Source organism: Strix aluco, chromosome 5 (assembly GCF_031877795.1).
Source record: "Strix aluco isolate bStrAlu1 chromosome 5, bStrAlu1.hap1, whole genome shotgun sequence".
Lineage (NCBI taxonomy): Eukaryota > Metazoa > Chordata > Aves > Strigiformes > Strigidae > Strix > Strix aluco.
The window spans coordinates 47,372,635-47,389,803 of NC_133935.1; the positions used below are offsets into that span (position 1 = coordinate 47,372,635).

At 40.1% G+C, this 17,169-nt stretch overlaps 1 protein-coding gene across 1 annotated transcript in view; it reads right to left on the reverse strand.

Annotated features, from left to right (window-relative positions):
• The window catches only part of TRHDE (thyrotropin releasing hormone degrading enzyme), a 225,056-nt gene that overhangs the window by 33,191 nt on the left and 174,696 nt on the right, over positions 1-17,169 (reverse strand). The gene's annotated exons all lie outside the window — the stretch shown is intronic.

The window sequence follows — 17,169 nt, forward strand, 5'->3', positions numbered from 1 at the left end:
AAGTAAAGTGCAATACAGACATAAGCATTTGAAAGTTGCTTTTTAAAACTGCATACAGGAAACATGAAGCTTTAGGATTTGCTCTCATTTTCTTTTTCAGAATAGCATTTTTTCTTAACTATTCAGACTGCAAAAACAAAGTGTAACCCTGTGGGTGTGAACTTTCCAGAAACGTACAAGTCTCTTCTTCTGATGTATGTGTTTAAATCCCAAAAGAGTTCGCTACCTGCCTAGAGAGGAGATAATGATTCTGTTTTCATTAAACACTTAAAGTCAGCAAGTTGGATTCCACAAGCTTCAATTTAACATAGGCTACAGTATGATATATCTTCATAGACTATTTTTAATCCCTATTGGTTGCAAATGTTCCCCTTGATTTCCATCACTGTCTGCGGAAGAGATGCAAGCATATAGCAAACAAAGAAAATTACACAGATTATTATGGAAATGAACCAATGCATAGATGTTGATAGACATTTTTATCTCAGTTGTAACAGCATATAAAAACTATTTTGCTGAAATATTTGAAATAGATAGGTTTCTTTGGGACAGTCCAAACCCATAGTTTCCTTGCAAGGTGCATCATATTTTTGTTTTTCATTGTTTTTCACACTCTCTACCGGAAGAATTACATGCTGTTCCCTTCATGTTCTCAGGAAAGAAGTGAGTTCATGTAACAGCTTTCAAAAGTATCTATCCCATGTCCTTATGATGACTCACTCTCCAGTCTGCTTCATGTCATCTTTGCCTTTATTTTGTCAGCAAGGCTCTGTTCTCAACTCCAGTTATAGCATATACTCAAGCAAGGAAAACAAGATCACATGGGAACTCACTGTGTCACTCAGGAACTGAGCAGATATAAAATGAGAATGGTGGAGCTCTTAAGAGTGGGTGGTGGACAGAGTTCAATGCATCTGAAGACAGAGGAAGTTACTCCATTTTATAGGTCTTTCTTATTTCTGAAGCAGCAAAATATCATTAAGACGAGTTCTAGGTGTTAATACTTTGTAAAGATGTGTAACCACAATTAATGGAGCCAGAAGCAAGCTGGATTGACTGCAGTTAAAAATCTCAGAGATAATGTTAGCAAAGAGGTAAACTAGCTTGAAGTTGCATATATGTAATTAGTTCCTAATGGGATTTGTGATTATTGTTACTGATAATTTGACTGACATATGAAAGTGTGGAGTAAAGAACAAGAGGAATAGCTCTAGGAAACATGCTGCTTAAGGAATAAACAGATGAATGTTTATTATAGCTGCACTAATGGACATTTAGGATCACACTTCCAAAATTAAATCTTTCTATGCTAAGCACAAAAGGGAAATCATCACTGCAAAACAAACTGATTATTTCTTTTTAAGCTTAACTTCTCCATAAAGACACATACGAAGTGAACTCAGAGAGATCTATCTCTTATTCCTGAGCTCTTGGCCTTCCTAATCAGTTTCAAAATCGTGATTCTTATCTGATGATACTCATCCTGTTCACAACAGAAACTGTTACTCTTATCACTCACTGCTTCTAACTTGCAAATTTATCAGCCCATTCAATTCTGCCTGTCTCTCCCCCTGTCCCCCACTTTTCCTATTGTTTTCCTAAGGGTATATTTCTTCTCACAAAACCAGATTGTGGCAAAGTCTGAGTTTTTCCTGTTTACTCCTGAACTTCCTTCTCTTTCTGAGTATGACCCTTGAAGAGCTTATGCACAGTATCATCAAAACCAACCGCCACATCAACAGAATCACTCCCAGGGACAGGGACAGGGATGAGGGGAGGTCCTTGTGGATGACATTATTATATAAATGACAACAAATTCATCACTTCAGATCATGATTTTGAGGGAAAGCGGTTATGTCTGCTACAATCAATGTTAAACTCTCTGTCAGTGCATGTTGGGCAGATGTGCTTCGAGTACAGCTGTTAGGCTGGACCTCTGAGGGAACTTGAGCAGAGACATATCTAAAAATCCTCTACAGTGTCAGTTAAGACAGGAGCACTTCCCTGGAGAAAACAGAAGTGCATCAGGAACTTTGCCTTGGCAAAATGTTCTTTATATTCTACACTATTTTATTGTATGGATGCCTACAGAAAATCAAGACAGCCCTATTTTTTCACCTTTAGCCACTAAGCCATGTTTATGAATCTCTTATTCCAAATACACTGCACTCCTAGACTACTTGCCATTAAACAGTTTCTGTCAAGAGGTAGTGATAAATACATTCATTGTTTTACCTTTTTTATAAAATGTGGTATATAACATATATGTTATAAAATATTAAATGCATATTACAGCTTTAAAAGCCTGAGGAGTATTTCCAGTCACAAAAAAGGAGAGTTTGGAAGGCCAAATACTAAGGTCATTAATTTTTGGCATTCATAGTTGAGAAAATAGGATATAAGGAGAAGCTCTCACTCTAAATCATAAAAGAGATAAACCATGAACCACAAAATGGATAAAAAGTCCTAAAATCCATATCACAGATCTAGGACCTGTGTGAATTGTCCTGGGAGGTAGCATGACTATCATGACAAACAGGTCAGCAGAAGACAGAAACTAGCCAAAGTAGTGTGACTGTGTGGTGAGCTATGCTCTATTATTCTGCATCTCTGCAAAGCACAGCAGCTGGTTTCTTAAGCTTTGTATTTTAGTACAATTGTATTCTTTAACTTTACACTAAAAGCTTGCCCAGCACTAAAAGTGATTTCAAGACTCCTCTTTCCCAGAGGATACTGCATCCAGGAAGATCTACTGGCTCATCTGAACAGTGGCAAACTCAATCACCAGCCAAGGGGTGCTGGCATGCTTCTAGGATTCTCCTTCAATAGCCTGGAAGAGCTAGATTCAGAGATGGTTACACAGGATCTGGACAGCAGAAGTTTCATTTCTGCATCCAGAAAAGTAGGAAGGAATGGTCAAAGACTCACGAGTGTCACAGGACTTGTGACAAACATAGCTGACAACTGCTAATTGAAATCACTTGTGGCGGTTGGAGGCCAACTAGGGCACAGCGATCATGAAATAATAAAGTTCTCTATTCTTAGAGAGACCAGTAGAGGGGGAAGCAGAACTGACATCCTGGACTTCCAAAGGGCTGACTTTGTCTTGTTTGGGCACCTGCTTGACAGGATCCCTTGGGAGACGATCCTGAAGGGTACAGGGGTCCAGGAAGGCTGGGCGCTCTTCAAGAAGGAAGTCCTAATGGCTCGGGAGCAGGCGGTCCCCAGGTGCTGTAAGAGAAGCCGGTGACAGAGAAGACCACCCTGGCTAAACAGGGAGCTTTGGCTGCAACTCAGGGAGAAAAGGAGAGTTTACCGCTTTTGGAAGAAGGGGCTAGCCACTCACAGTGATTACAAAGATGCTGTGAGGCTATGCAAGGCGGAAATCAGGAGGCCTAAAGCCCAGCTGGAAATCAATCTGGCTTCAGCAATCAAGGATAACAAGAAATGTTTCTATAAGTATGTTAACAGCAAAAGAAAGACAGGGGAGAGCCTCCATCCCCTGCTAGACGCAGGAAGAAACATGGTAACAAGTGATGAGGAAAAGGCTGAGGTGCTTAATGCCTTCTTTGCCTCAGTCTTTAATAACAAGACTAGTTGTATTGAGGGAATCCAGCCTCCTCAGCCAGAAGACAGAGACTGGGAGAATGACCCCCCCGCATTCCAGGAGGAGACAGTCAGTGACCTACTGCATCACACAGACACACACAAGTCTATGGGACTGGGTGGGATACACCCGAGGGTGCTGAAGGAGCTGGCTGGGGTGCTCGCCAAGCCGCTTTCCATCATTTCCAGCAGTCCTGGCTGACCGGGGAGGTCCCGACAGATTGGAAACTGGCCAATGTGACGCCCATCTATAAGAAGGGTCAGAAGGATGATCCGGGAAATTACGGGCCTGTCAGCTTGACTTCAGTGCCCGGGAAGCTGATGGAGCCGCTCATCCTGAGTACCATCTTACGACACATGCGGGACAGCCAGATGATGAGGCCCAGTCAGCATGGGTTTATGAAAGGCAGGTCCTGCTTGACAAACCTGATCTCCTTCTATGACATGGCGACCTGCTTATTGGATGAGGGAAAGGCTGTGGATGTTGTCTACCTTGACTTTAGAAAGGCCTTTGACACCATTTCCCACAGCATTCTCCTGGCAAAAGTGGCTGCTCGCGGCTTGGATGGGCACACGCTTTGCTGGGTAAAACACTGGCTGGATGGCCGGGCCCAAAGAGTTGTGGTGAACAGACTTAAATCTAGTTGGTGGCCAGTCATGAGTGGTGTCCCCCAGGGCTTGGTTTTGGGGCCACTCCTGTTTAACATCTTTATTGATGATCTAGACGAGGGGATCGAGTGCACCCTCAGTAAATTTGCAGATGAAACCAGGTTGGGTGGGAGTGTTGATCTGCTCGAGGGTAGGGAGGCTCTGCAGAGAGATCTGGACAGGCTGGAGCGATGGGCTCAGGCCAACTGTAAGAGTTTCAATAAGGCCAAATGCCGGGTGCTGCACTTGGGCCACAACAACCCCCAGCAGCGCTACAGGGAGCTTGGGGAGGAGTGGCTGGAGACCTGCCAGTCAGAGAGGGACCTGGGGGTGTTGATTGACAGCCGGCTGAACATGAGCCAGCAGTGTGCCCAGGTGGCCAAGAAGGCCAATGGTATCCTGGCTTGTATCAGAAATAGCGTGGCCAGAAGGGACAGGGGAGTGATCTTATCCCTGTACTCGGCACTGGTGAGCCCACACCTCAATTACTATGTTTAGTTTTGGGCCCCTCATTACAAAAAGGACATTGAATTACTCAAGCGTGTCCAAAGAAGGGCAACGAAGCTGGTGAAGGGTCTGGAGCACAGGTCTTATGAGGAGCAGCTGAGGGAACTGGGGTTGTTTAGTCTGGAGAAGAGGAGGCTGAGGGGAGACCTCATCGCCCTCTACAACTACCTGAAAGGAGGTTGCAGAGAACTGGGGATGAGTCTCTTTAACCAAGTAATGAGCGATAGAACAAGAGGGGATGGCCTCAAGTTGCGCCAGGGAAGGTTTAGACTGGATATTAGGAAGCATTTCTTTACATAATGGGTTGTTAGGCGTTGGAATGGGCTGCCCAGGGAGGTGGTGGAGTCCCCATCCCTGGAGGTGTTTAAGAGTAGGGTCGACATAGCACTGAGGGATCTGGTGTAGTTGGGAACTGTCAGTGTTAGGGTAATGGTTGGACTGGATGATCTTCAGGGTCTTTTCCAACCTAGACAATTCTGTGATTCTGTGTCATTTATGGAGCAGGATAATAACCAAGATGAGGAAAGAAGGCAGAACCCGGAATGAGTCTCTTTGTGAACTCTGATGGAAAAACACAGACCCATAGAAATGTTAAAGAGAAATGTTTAATAATTATCATTACAATAAAAAGAAAAGAAACAGTAGCAACCTTCCCATCAAAGGGAAAAATATAAAATAATTTCCCTGTCATATAATTGTCTGGAAATATTTACTCAAAGGCACTACAGAATATAACATTAGTTAAGTACATACTCTACACATGCAGCCTGATTTATCACTCTCTCTTCCAACAATGTCACTGGAAGGTCAGTGACAGAAATCCTTATTTTTATTGTGTCTTTTTAGTCATCAATCATATTGCTATCCCTAAAGTCCAGCAAAAGTACTATCAAATATTGCCTGCCAAAGTCCAAATGCATGAGAGCCAGGGCTAAGAGACAAGGTTCTTTTCCAGCTTAGCCACCTGGGAGGAAAATTGAAATATTGTCTGTCACTCAGGGATTATATGCTACACTGAAACCAGGTAACAAACATAAACACCACAGAAATACTGTGATGTCCAATCTTATGTCTGGACTGAACCAGTCACACTGTTTCTCCAGATATGTCTCCAGTAGCCACCTGAGAATCTTAGCAAGCACATATCTAAAACCAAAAAAATTCTGCAGAGGAATCTGGAATAGTCTTGGCAAGTATCTTAACAAATAAAATAGTCAAATCAAACAGTGTTGATTCATAAACAGTGGCTGAATGCATACCAATGTTCAGGTTAAGCATTTCTCAAGTGTAGGTTAAAAAGTTTACAAAACTTCACCTATAGCATCTGGCATGAAAAGGCTGGACATCACCTTAAGAACTCATCTAGTCTCTCCCCTACCTAAAGCAGATTCATACCAATGCCATTCCCGAAAGAAATTTATCTAGTTTTGTTTATATAGGCATCTAGCAATGGATATCCTAAAAGCACTAGAATTTCAGTACTCCTCTTCTCAGAGGCATGATAATAACTCTGGTCTTTTGCCCTGTAAATATTCACAGAAGAGTACCAACAGACCTATTTCATGTCCTAAAATGAACTGCTGTCTACATAGTTTCAGTATAAACTACAAAAAGGAGGGGTCTCTCTCTATTGTATTCTAGATTTGAGGGTTTTGATTGACACCACTGGTCACATAGAAAGAAGTCCAGACTTAAAAAAGAGCCTCTACAAGCCATCTCTAAGCCAGCCTTCTCCATACTGAGTAATTTAAAAAACATGACTACAAAAGCAAAATTTAACCAGAAAGATCACATTTGAGGCGTTTTGTTATTTTATCACTTTTTATATAATTGTCCTTACCCATCAGTTTATCAGCATGTCAATCATTCTATAGTCACTGTTACACATGAGAAATTTAGCATGTGTTAGAAACACAGCAACACCTGAGGTTTGTCTTATCATCTGTGTTCCTAATTTCACAATCACCTACTGAACCAAAGTGAAGAACACGATAACAGAAACACAAACTAGCAAAGAGATCTGTTCTAGTTATTAGATAAATTACCTCTAGACAAACATCTTGGCCCAGCAGGTTTTTCATGCCTAAAGAGGCTACTGACAAACTGTGGTGAAAAGTTGATATCCCATTTTTACAACAAGGGCAGAGGTGGAAAAAGACCTTTCAAAAGTTATATATATATATTAAGTGGTTTATGACATATAATATCATAAGCACCAACCCTTAGCAAGGTATTATCCTGCTTACACTGAAGAAATTGCTAGGGTGGCCACTGCTACAGAGAAAAGAGGCAATGAACAGAAAAAGAAAGTACTGAACGTGGTAATGAAATATCCCTCACAAAGAATTCCCACTAAAAATCTCATCGCAATCAAAAATAATCTTTAAATTGCACGAGCTTTTAATGAGTCAGATAAAAGCAGGAAATCTAGATTATATTATGAAACATCAGTGTGCATTCAGCTGCATTCTGACCTTCATTTGTTCTTTACACCGAGCCGCTGAACTTACGGACAGATCCCAGCACATTCATTTTCCCCTTAGGGACAAAGTACCAAATGGTAGTGTAATTGCCAAGGGAAAATTATTACTCTGTTCTGAATTATTTCTATCATAAATCCAGCACCAGTCAAACAGACTTTGTCAGAAAAACGACAGGGTCGCTGTACAGTGATGAGAGTCCCACATACAAGTGCACCATAAATCCCTTAGTCCCACCACCCAACAAAGTCATTATAAGTCATGTGTTTAAATCAAAATTAGAAAATCCAAGCTGGCAGCAAACTGGTCTGCATTGTTGAAACAATGGAAATGAGGTGATTTACTTGCTGCTGGTTTAAAACTCACCCTGCATCGTCTGTTTCTTATGAAATATGTAAAACATGACTAGCTTTTTGTCTGGATAATTGTGAAGGGGGAAAACACGGCTCTTCAGAACATAAATGTGCAACTCAGATTAACTTCAGTTCTGTTTCTGTGCATATGCAATATATGAATAATTAGACTATACTCATTAACCCATAAAGGAACAGTTTAAAATAAGTTAGGATTCTTACTCATTGATTCCTTCTTTTACCTTTAAAGTCAAGTGTGTGGACCAGTGTAATTCACAGAGAAATTTGGTGTCAATGAACATTCACATTTAACTGTATTTGGCTTTTTCTAACCCTATTCATTTCTTCTGGATCTACCAAGGACTGATGCCCCTGCTGATGCATTCAGGGTGTTTCCTACAGTGTTTTCACAGCAGTTCTTTGGCAGCTGAGTAAAACCAGGTATGTTGAACCCTGACATGTAAAAATGCTTTGAGCAAGGCAACCCATGCAACAGGGAAACTAACTCTTGTAGCCATAGATTCCACCTTCAAATTCTGCAAAACTGGAACGTCAAAGATTAAAAACTTATGATGACTGGCATCCGTGTTCAACAAGGGAAGCTAGACAAAGAATGTTTTCTCATATAAAACTAATGGGCAACCTGTCAAAAAGGCCCTGCGATCTCCAGTATCAAAGAACGATCTATCTCATCTTCTACTCCCTGGGTTGGGCTGACTTAAGACCAGATAAGGACTCTGCTTTTCTAAGACATCCAAAGTGACTTAATGGAGGCATTATGATTTGTACCAGCTAGAGACTTCCATGTAAACAGGACAGGAATGCACATATGCTCTTTGATAAATACATCAGGAACATTTGGCTTACAAGCTCATTTTAAGTACTAAATTTAATCAGCATTCAACCTCTCCAACATCAAAGGATTCAGAGAGTATGACAATTTTAAGTGAAGCCTGCTTATTGTTTTCTTACATGCAAAATATCTGAGGACTCTTTAAGTGACTTTCAACTCCATACAAGAGCATCTGAAGCATCCTACAAAGAATAGTTCAAATTCAATGTAATTATCAGAGTATCATGTGGCTTAAATTATCTTGCACAGTTTTAGAGTTGCCACATAAGCAAAGGCTATTATTAATTTGAATTAATCACCTTTGTTGAAAACAGAAAAAAACCCCGAAGTTAAAACCCCCGTGTTTGTAAAAATGCAACAAAAATTCCTTCAAACTAGAGTTTAGTATCTCTCCTTTCCTCTTCTTCCCCATATGAAAAAAATAATAATAATAAAAAAAGAGTAGTGCAAGATGAAAAAGAATAATCATACTGCTGAAAATCAAGACTATACAATAAGTTAGGAATGCCATGTTTTTCATCATCATGAAACCCTGATTTTTGAGAAGTATGTCATTCACACACTTAAATTAACTAAAGAAATTTGAATGTATTTCAGGGGCTAATAGATGTCAATTTCAGATGACTCAATTATTAAAGCTGTTATTTATTTTCTTTCTTGATGATTTTGTTGGGAATGGAAGAATGAAACAGCCCTTCTATTCCTTAAATTGTCAACAGGCAATGGTATCTATAAAAGCATGTTTGGGCAAATTCAAAATTGAGTTTGTTTATTATTATGCACAATACTTTTTCATATCTCTCTTTTTTCTTGTTCTGTTTATAATTTGCATATCAGTCAGCCAAGTGAAATATGTGTTTAAAAGCTAGAAACTTCATATGGAAAGCACAGAAGCCTCATCTTGAAAACACACATACATTCTGAGTTTTGTTTGCCAGAATATCTACAGGATTGGATATTATTTCTGTAAAAGCAATTCCCTATAAACATATTTATAATAAAAGACTCTGAAATCCTCATAAACCCTCACCTATTCTCTTATCTCCATTTTACAGAGAGAAAACAGACACAAACGGTTTAAGTGATTTTACCAAGATCACATAGGAAGTCTATAGCAGAAACAGCACCCCAGGTTTCTCTAATTCCTGTGCACTGCCTTAGTCATAACATGGTCCTTCCTGTCATTTATTGCCTGATTTCTGGGTAGAGGAAAACACGCTTCTAGCCAAATAGGATGGAGCTAAACTAACACAACACTCATTCCCAAGACTTCTCTTAAATTTTATCAAGTGAAGAGACCTTAGTCTACAGTTTAAAAAACTGCTTTATAAAATCACCAAATGAAGACCAAAAAACTTGAAAGTATAACCTGCACTTTGAATTCAAAAATTCACCCTGGCAGTATGTTCTGCCAAGCAGATAGAGCATACACTGACAAAGACCACACCTCATCTAGACAACAATCCTGGCCAAGAGCAATCAGATGAGCCCCAAAAGTAGGATAATTTCTGAGAAGCAATGGTGCAGTCAGGTCAAGACAGCAGGAAAAACAGTCAGTAGCCTAAGGTGGCAGACTATTTTGTTTATGCTGATGAGGCATCAGCCTTGTCCTTTCTAGCTTGAAAAGTTCATTCTTGCCTTTCATTCATATATCCTTTGTTGATGTTGGGAAGGACAGGGTGTTTAGAGCAGCACCTTCTGGCTCTCAGGGTGGCTCACTGCTACCTTGACTAAGGTAGCAGCAGGGTCTTTTGCTCTCCATACGGGTCCTGCCAGACCCTCAGAAAGAAAAGTAAGGGGATTATGGGTTAAGGGTATGGAGGAAAAAAAGATGCTTATTGTGAGCGGACAGGTGAGGGAGGTGGGGAAAAGGGCTGACCAGGCAGCTGCAGGGAAGAAAAATGGGTCTGTAGATGAGAGGAAGGCACAGGGAACAGGTATGTATGCTAGGTAGGAGGATAGGGTCCCCACAGAATGGCATAGGTTGTGAGGCTGGATGAAGACTTCCTGCTGCCCCATCAACACACAGATTCCTGAAGCCATATTTGCATGTCTCAGCCCCCTTTCTAATACTCAAAGTTGCTAAGAGCCTTCACAAGCTCCATTCATGCCACTCTCCCCTTCTTACTTAACTTCAAATTCCAAGTTAAGCATTCTCCTGAAGCGTAACTCAGACCTGGTTTAATTAATGTTCCTGAAACAAATTTCACAGACCGTTCCCCTCCACTGTCATTACACAGCAGTCCCTGGGATCTGCACTGCAACATGGATACATCCATACCAAGCTGACCTCAGAGACCAGCCTGAACTATAAAAGAGGTGAAAAGACAATGGGCTAACAACAATTATCTAAAAATAATTCTTTTGAAATTTCCTTGAAACCAGAGTCATGTTGTTCTGACAGTTTATTCTGGGTTTGGCTAAGAATAGAGTTAATGTAGTTTACAGGATAAAGCAATTACTGCTATAATAACTCGGAAGTACCAGAAATAATTGAAGCACAGGCAAATTTTGTGGGGATGTGGATTAACAACATCACCCACTTCTACAGGATAGATGTAGACTAGACCCCTGCACTAAACACTCTGCAGAGGACTCAGATCTACAGTTTCTCTTTTCTACATGCTGAAGAGTCTTCCACAACTTCTTCCCCAGCTCTTAGCTGGTTCTTCTATTGTCCAAGATGCTCTCATAGCACCAATACTTCCCTGGAATGTGCTGTATAATTTGCTTTACTGCTCTTAGCTACGCAACAGGATCAGATGCACATGTGATACATACTATAAAAGCAGAATTAACTTTTAGTGTGCTTACTCTCAAAAATCACTTTGATTCTTCTTTACAAACATATGCAAATGTTAGCTGAAATGTGTATCTCCACGTAAAGCAGATATCAAGGCTGTGATATGTCATAAAACATATGGACTGACACACAGCATATGGAATGAATGACGGCTACTTTAAAATATTTGTAGCTTTCTATTTTCTCTAAAAAAGGCACAGCTTCTCTGGCCCATTGAGAGAGTTTTTATGTTAAAGGAAATCCAACAACTTTTGTAAGAAGCCATATCTAAAGCAATTACTGGTGAACCATCACCAAAATTTGCCTGACAGTGAAAGAGAGTTACTATGACATCTGTTGAAATAATTTAGATGAGTCCTCATTTATTAAAATTGTAAATCTATACCACTATTAGTCAAGCATGATGCAAACTATCAATCTAATACTTGCTCCCTTAGCTGGTACTCAGAGGCACTAATTAAGGGAGTTGCTTAACGTATCTGTTGTTTGCCTCTGTGTTGAACTATCAGCAGATGTGATCAGGAGTAACAATGAAGGCTGGAGTTACGCTGCAGTTTATTCATTTAAATGGACTCTATACGATTGTTTATGAATACCCAAGCAAAACAAGGTCAACAACCCTGGATGTGGCTGTTGAAATTCTGAAACAATCTGAAGTACATTAATTGGGCTAGATGAGAACTTCTACCTTTGTCACCTACTTATTATCCAGCCCCAAAGTTTTAAAAGGGTCCTCAAATGCTTTGACTTTTCCTGACATTACACTGAATGGGACTTCAAGTAACACAAGCAAGTGTAACATGGAACCAATTAGCCCAGATATGTTGGAAGCCTTCAAATGCTACAACAAATGAAATCCTAATCTCTGGAGAAAGAGAACAACAATGAAAATCACTTCAACTCCATAGTTTAGTTTTGTTATGTACGTATTTCCACCAGAAACTTCAAGAAAACATTATTCCAATTTAGCAGTAATAATTCTGGATTTTATATGGAAGTGTATAAACTAGAGGCTTAGTTAGAAGACAACTCTCAGTTTCCAGAAATATGATCAGCTAATCATTATGAGGGGTGGTGCTGCCTCAGATAGCTGAACGGGTAAGATAATTTTGCCTGAGTGGCAATACTCCACATCCAGGAATTAACTTAAGGAATAAGGAGAGGGCTGGGTTTGTTTTGTTGTCTTTTTTTTTTTTTAAAGAAAAAAATAAAACAAGGGGTCCTAAAAACATGATTTTCCAGATCCCAAAGGCTATACTTGGTTAACTGAGACTTACTTTTTAAATTAATTTCTCTTTTCAAGTTGGTGAGAAGGTGATCTAGAGTAAGCATTAGCTTACTTCGATATTTTATTTCTGGAATCAGTCTTGGGAGTCAAATGCACGAACTGTTAAAGATGAATTTGTGTCATGGGAGAGAATCTGGATTTATGTATTGAAAGCTGGATTGGCACTGCCTTTTCCCTCACTGTGGCAGGTGCACCCGCCCAACGAAAACAGGGCTTCTTTGCTGCTGAAGTGTAGCAGCTCCTGATTGCCTTTGTTCTTGGGACTTCACGGTAGTTGGGGCCTTCGGCCAATGGGAGCCGCTATTGACCACAGATCAGATTCGGCCTGGGTATAAATGTAGTCCCCTGGGGCAGCCCTAAGGAGTCGTTCTTTGTTCTGCGTTTTGGGTTATCCTTAAACCCTAGGAAGTTGTTCTGTTCCCCTTTTACAGACATTTGAACCTGTAATTTACAGAGGGCTAGTTAATTGTGTCGACATTAAATTTTTAATTTTTGGTGGTTCATTGTTTATTTGAGAGACTCCGTAACACTCACCCTCAGACTTTGGTTTTCTAGAGTCAGCAGAACTCACAGCTTGGAAAGAAGCAAGCCAAGAAGAACTGATTAACAGCAGGAAAACAATCATCATAACTCATCATTTATCTGCACCAGGTTCCTGGTTTTGGCCTGGTGAATGAAATTCTGAGAGGAACTCTCGTGAAGGTCATCTGCAGCAGGGAAGTCACTTAGTTCACAGAATATTCTGAACGTATATTTTTTGTCGCTGCTCATTTCTGACACAGCTGCCTGTATTTGTGAAGTCTACAGGGGTAGGCTCTTCTGGCATAAAAAAACCTTAATCTGAAGAGAGAACAGCTCACTCTCCCCCTAATCTATGAAAGGAAATGTACACCACTCCAAAAAGGCTATCCATCCCTGGAGCAGAAGAACAATTATTTAACAATGCCACTTCATGCTTTCTCATGAATCCAGTTATCTGATAAACACCAAAGAAATGCTGCTAAGAAATATGCAAAATTTACTTCCAAGTTTTATCTTTGGCCTTTTTAAATGTGTAACCAATGAGTGCAATCTTGACATGCACTGCGGTGTCACTAGGCCTATGACCCACCTTGAAGAGAACTGTCAGGAAAATCTGAGTATCCGAGGAACTCCACCACTATCACTTCGAACGCAGAACAGAAGACAAGATAGTAATCGACAGCAAGACAGACTGTCAGCATCAAAAAAGTGGTTTCCTGAGCAACTGGCATGCAAACCAAGCACCTGCCACCTTAACACCGTGAGCTGACCATAGTGCAGACAGGATCAAATGGGTTTGAGACGGACATTAGGTTTCAAGAAACAAAACAGATGGATTCTTCCAGAACTGGAAAGAACAAAAACTATTTTAGATGACAGTAAAATAGGTATCCACAGTCACATCTGATCCAACACTGATTAACACTGAACACAAACCAGACCTAATATTGGATTAAGTCAACCAGTTTAATGAGAGGAAGTGAATATGAAGACTTAGATCCCAGCACGTAAGAACTAGAGGTGACACAACACTCCTGACATTAGGAGGGCGATTTATCTTATCCTATATGGTTAAGTGGCTTTGAGAGGTCAGGTGCACATTTCCCTCCATTAACTGTCAGTGTACTGCAAGGTGACAAGCTCAGATTTACAGGTGTACCTTTGGGATGTCTGAAGTAAAATGGGAGGCATCCCACCTCACATACTAACTGACTCCTTATCCTAAGGCAAGAAAGACAGGAGAAGCTGACAACATTACCTACACTCTCAAGAAACAGTAGGATCTTTGTTATTTCCTGTGACACACACTTATGGGAGTTATCTGAACCTCCCTCTGCTCAGTTTAAGCTTAGAAGAGAGCCACAGTTCTATCTATCTTCTCTTGGCTTTCTCAGCCAACACATCCCATTTACTACAAACAATATATTTTCAAATTGTACTGAAATTTCATACAAAACATGCCCAAAGATAAAGGAACTTCAAGAAGAAGGAAAGAGAGAGTGCCAAGGTGCTATTCTTGCTCAAGAATTTGGGACATGTATTTCCATAAGCTATGTTACTGCCAAGGCTACAGCTCTCCAGATCCTCAGGGTGTGTATTACAGCTGAGCACAATTACGCTTAAAAATCTGAAAAACAAACAAGATTGCGAGAATTCAAACACACAGTGGGCAAGCTGTAGCTTTCTTTTATTGTTATTATTCAATTCAGCTCTGCTTGATTAATGTTATGGAACCAAAATACACCAAGAAGGAAGAAGAAGGAATATATTTCATACAAAATGGGCAAAACTTTATGAAATTATAGTTATGGAGCTTAAAATATTCCTTGGAGGTATCAATTCATTTATGTTATTTATTTTTGAGATATCATTATGCTGGATAGTAAAAGAATAAACATTTTGGAGGAATTAAATCAAACATACCCTCTTCTTAAAAAAAAGTGGTGCTCCAAAATAATTTATATGAGCAATTTTTTCATCTTCCTCCAGATCTAAATGTTATTAAATTTCACTAAAGATAAGACCTATACTTGTTCCACAAACAAAATCAATTAGCAGTAAAACTACATAGAAATATCGTATTAGGACACACCACATTAGAAGACAGTGGAAAAATTGAGTCAAACCCTTCTTGTGTGGAATGGATATTATTGTATCAAGTTCAACACACTAGGGAGTACTTCAGAAGTTTCTAAGAAGGATGGGGTATTTTGAAGAAATACAGCATCTTCAGTACAGTAAAAAGAACAGTTTTTGTTAGAAATTCTTTCAAAAAGGACCAGCATGAATTTAAGAAGTTATGTTTTCATTTTTGCATTATTTTATCACTGAAAATAATAGCTAGGGATTAAAATAAAAGTATGTATTCCACAGTTCTGTTCTCTCTCTCAAAATGTGTACATTTATAGTTGTAAACAAGAAGATAACACATCAGTGCAACTAGGGACCACAACTGAGGACTGAATTAAAAACAGCCAGTCGTCTCAGAAGTCAGGTCTAAACTACCAATTACTGCCTCTATGCCTGGTCAATAAGGTTACTCACCTTTTCTCATGTCACAGTCAATCATATGCATTTAATCTCCCCATCACGTAACATTATACGGGCAGAGATAAACACACACTGTGCATTGGAGATGAGACTGAATCAGCACTGCATCCACAAGGCAGGTAATATTGAAACCATGGTACTGCTCCAAAAGAAAGCTAAGCTTCTTTTAGGCTGATGGTGGCTTTCTGAACACTTGAGTTTTTGAGGAAATTGAAAGGGTCTGTGTGATTTTGACAGCCCTCATTACTTGTTTTAGGAACACTGCTGTGTCACGTCAGTGCACCCGACACAGCAGGGGCAGGGGCAGCTGCACCACACTGCAGCATCAGCGTGTGACTTCACACTGCTTGTCTCAGCAAGAGCTCTCCCATCTGCTTCTGTACTGCCAGAAGTTCAGGCAGTCTGCCATCAAGGCCTGTCCCCAATACACTCCTCTTCCAACAGTCTCTTAAGGCCTCTCTAGTCCTACTCATGGTAAAGGAAGAGAGCAAGAGTTAGACTTATTCCTGGTCTTTCTTTGGGAGAGGGGAAATGAAAACAAAAAATACCAAACTCTTCTTAAAACAGTACCTCGTAGTCAGCTAGCCAATTTTACTAACTTCAGCATCACATTTTAACAGGAAAAATGATAGATGAATAAAGTAAAAAAAGATCAACAAAAAGTATACCCTCATGGCAAGTTTAGCCAGGTCCACATATCTTGACATACAAAGCATAAACCTACTGCTTGCAAACATGCAGATCCTTCCTCCACCCAGATCAGCTTGTAAGGCACGTAGTCAGAGTAATACTAGTGACAGGAGTCTGTGCAAAGATTTTAAAGAAACAGGAATCTAGCTACGTATCCCTGTTGGAAGACTATTTCCTCATAAGTAATATCTATGTATGCGTATGTGTATACACTGTAAATATTTAACTCAACTACGTTTTTCCACAGTGCATGAGTAGCAAATGCAGCAGCATCCACTGTAGCTCATCGTTAACGAAAGTCAAGTTTTTAGAATGGGAAATCTTGTGAAAGGCTTCACAGCGCTCTAGCGTAGTTACCTCCAAAAAAGCAGCAAGATCCAGTATGACCATAAAAGTGCTTTGGAAACCAAGCGGGAAATGCATTAGTCATCTAATCTCTTTTTTTAGATGGTTTTTAGGTAGACAAAACTTGGCCAGACAATGGAGGTTGGGCTGTTAATCAAGACCTTGCCTTCATGCTTCATAAACAAGACATCCTAGTGCACTGGCTCAGTGCTGACTCAAAACAAAAACACTCACCTACAAGAATCAGCTTAAGTGACAGCTTTTTTTGGTGTCTAGATTTTCAGGGAAGTCTAGCCACATCTGACTGTGTTCAGTGCATGGAAAAAGAAGAAAGCGACACACTGATTCTGTGTAAATGCACACTACTTCTCTGAGGTGCCAAAACCACATAAAATGGGAACAGATTGTTACATTACTGAACATATAGTAGTTCTTCTAATAGTCTAGATATTTCAGAATACTCTGCAATATTCTACTAGCCAGAGAGTATGCAAATCACGGTCCACTGAAGCCTGAAGTGATGA